Source organism: Simochromis diagramma, unplaced genomic scaffold (genome assembly GCF_900408965.1).
Source record: "Simochromis diagramma unplaced genomic scaffold, fSimDia1.1 OVJJ01000304.1, whole genome shotgun sequence".
Taxonomy (NCBI): domain Eukaryota; kingdom Metazoa; phylum Chordata; class Actinopteri; order Cichliformes; family Cichlidae; genus Simochromis; species Simochromis diagramma.
The window spans coordinates 2235006-2238339 of record NW_024387030.1 but is presented as its reverse complement, the minus strand read 5'-3'; the positions used below and the strand labels follow the sequence as shown (position 1 = coordinate 2238339).

The 3334-nt window shown below is 37.7% G+C and overlaps 1 long non-coding RNA gene across 1 annotated transcript; it reads right to left on the bottom strand.

Moving 5' to 3' along the window:
- Positions 1-623: 623 nt before the first annotated feature.
- On the bottom strand, positions 624-2720 carry LOC120739503. The gene is made up of 4 exons (XR_005697233.1): positions 2311-2720; positions 2004-2156; positions 1344-1427; positions 624-1243 (listed from the first exon to the last, which is right to left on the bottom strand). It is a non-coding gene; the product is annotated as an uncharacterized LOC120739503 (long non-coding RNA).
- Between the last annotated feature and the right edge of the window lie 614 nt (positions 2721-3334).

The window sequence follows — 3334 nt, the reverse complement described above, 5'->3', positions numbered from 1 at the left end:
AGATTACTTTAAAAAAAATCATGTTTGATGTACTAATATTAATCTGTTATCATAATATGAATGTATTGCATAATGTCAATATATTTTAATGTTTAACACCAACTTATTTTTATTTGCCAGTGGTATGCAATGATATTATGTAATGTAAACACATTGCAATTATGGTCCTGCAACACAAATTATGGCTTTAAATCCTACTTAATTTTTTCAATTGAAATATTAACTGATCATTATTGACAAAAAAGGCAAAGACTGTGAGTGCTACTGAACAGTTCACCTTTATTAAACTGTAACAGCAGTGAAAGCAGCAATTCTGCCATGAACAAGTCCAAAATCACATCCATGTAAACTTGTTAACACATTTTTAAAGATAGCCTGCAGAAATAACTAAAAGAAAAAGTTAGTTTGAGAATATATTTGCAAATATTTCACAAAAAACTGACCTTAGCAGCAAATAAAAGAGTGCTTATAGATGATCCTGTCATCTCTTACATATAACATTTGTATTAATTACATAATTGAAAATGTAAACTAAATTAAGACTACCTAAAAAAAAAAAAGCAACACGCTTTTATGAATAAACAGATTTACACAAATATAACTTGTGTAATATTTGACAACAGTTTCAGCTTCTGTACTTAAGTATTTACCTGTACAAGATTTCAACTAAGTTGAGCCTTAAATGACATTGTTACATAACTAATACCAAACACCTACATGAATTTTAATCTTCATTTTAAACATGTAAGCAGGACATTAAGGTTGACTTAGAACATATTGCTAAAAATAGTCAGTAAAAATTTCTTACAACATGATACCAAAAGGAAAAATCATCCTGCATTGCAGTCACATGAGGGGAAAACAATAAAAACATAAGCAGTATAACGTTACTGAACACAAAATGAAAAACTGCAAAGAATTGCAGAAGTGCAGTCTTTGACTTCTCAATGAAACAGATGGTTTTTGAAAGCAAGAACTTTAGAGAGTTTAGCTCCATCCAGTTCCATGAAAACCTTCTGGAAAACGTCAAAGTTGTAGCGAAGGTCCGCAGGGTAGGCAAGGTTTAATGCATACATGAGTCCAAATAGCATTATCACAGCAAATGCTACATTATCCAAAGTCTTCGCCACCCTGATGCCTGCAAGGACAACTCTTGTTCATCTGCCGAAGCTTGCTCTTTAAGAAGATAAATTCAAACAGTGGTGTCTTCAACAGTCTCACTGATGGCACGTTCTTCCATGCCCTGTAAAAAAGAAGCCATGTTAGTCATTTCATGCCAAGTAAGTAATATGACACTGTGGAAAGTCCGAAAAAAAAAAGAAAAGAAAAAGACAAGTACATACCACATACTCCCGGATAAGCATGCCAGGGTCTTCACCCATGTAGATACACACTCCCTTGACACACTCAGCATCAACATCTTCACACTGAAATGAAATGTATGTAATTAGCATCTTCATTCAGCCCTTGTCCTTCATTTAAGTTTTAATAGTGTACTTTACATGAATGTTTTTAAAGTAAAGGCACACAAATTAATAATAGGTTTACTGGCAATTAATAATAAGTTGACAAAGTGAAGGTTAAAAAAAGAAGCAGATGTAAAAATACAAAATGAGAGAATTTATCATGGGAAAACATTTGAAATCTTCCACAATTATAAAGTTTCATCCAAAGAGGATTATGGGTGGCTGTAGCTCAAGTGGCAGAGCAGGTCAGCCACTAATCAGAAGGTCGGTGGTTCGATCCCAGGCTGCCTCCTGGCTGCATACCAAATATCCTTGGGCAAGATACTAACCCCATGTTTGCCTACTGGTGGTGGTCAGAGGGCCCGGTGGCGCCTGTGTCCGGCAGCCTCGCCTCTGTCAGTGTGCCCCAGGGCAGCTGTGGCTACAATGTAGCTTGCCAGTGTGTGTGAATGGGTGAATGACTGAATGTAGTGTGAAGCGCTATACAAATGCAGACCATTTACCATGTTAAGTGAATGTTCAGGCTTTATCACTTACATTATCCATTTATGCCACAATTCTTTTCAGTATTAGTCCAAGCTCTCCTCTTCTGTTGACCAACTTCACCAGGTTGTCCAAGTGGAGAGCCAGCTGAGCCAGGAACTTTGTCTGAGGGGGGATGGTGGCAATTCTCTTAAACTCAGCGTTGATCTGAAAACATGAGCACAGAAGAATGAGCTTCAAAGGTTTAATACCTGGAAGAAGGCTGCAATCACTCATGCTGAAGAAATGGGCTGTCAATGGGCTGTGCCTTAACCATTTTAGGCTAATACCACAAGAACACTGTGTATGAGGCAAACCTTACCTCATGGAAATCAAATAGATCAGGCCATCTTGCCATGAAAGCCTCCACCATTGGTGCATCACGAACAACTTCATGTCTTCTGTATGAAAGTCTTTTCCATCTTGAGTTTCACCAACTCTGTTACTCTTTTTTATGTCCATGTTGTGGGCTTTGACATGTCAATAGCTTTAAGAGTCCCTTTGTCTGCTACTTCTGAAACTGAGGTAAGGTTAAGAAACTCATTCCCAAACAAAGAATCCATAAACTGAAGTCTGAAACTGCCCTGAAGACAACACTGTCTCTTGACTTCAACGATGAGATCCTCAGTTGATTCAGGCGCTCCATTAGAGAGTGAGCCTTCGACAGGTTCCGTCAGCCAAAATAGTCTTTAGGACCATAGGACTCCCCATAGGACTCTGTAGGCAAAAAAGAATTACATATCAGACATTCAGAAAGAATCATTTTAGTTTAGTTTTCATAAAGCTATCCATACCCAATAGTCAAAGTTATAAAGATCAGACATAAAAAAAGAAGAATTTATCTAATGAAATACATGCGACTGAACCTATTACACTTATATGAACACCTTTTATTTCTATATGCCTTTTTAAAGTCACAATGTGGACTGATCCAATCTCATAGTCAACCAATGGATAAGTATCAAGGAGTTCACAGAGTGAAGCGAGAGTGTATATTCTTATGGATACTGGGCGGAGCTCAAAAGCTCTGTCGTGCTCTCTGTACCAGCCACCAAGCTCTCTGACAATGTAGAATATGCTGTGGTACAATGCAGATATGGTTTTTCAGTATTCTGGCAATCCACCTGCTGTCCTTTGGGCGAGTACCATTCCCTTTCTATAAGTTATGCCCTTTAATGTCACACACTGTGCAAGGTTGACCTCTAGAATGTCAGGGAATATGTACCTAATGACTTAAGCTATCTCCTCTTTAAGCAAATCCACTAGAAAGGCCGATACAGCTGAGACCTCTAATTCAGACTTGCCAAGAGATGGGGAGTTTAAATGGTAAGCTATCATCATCATCT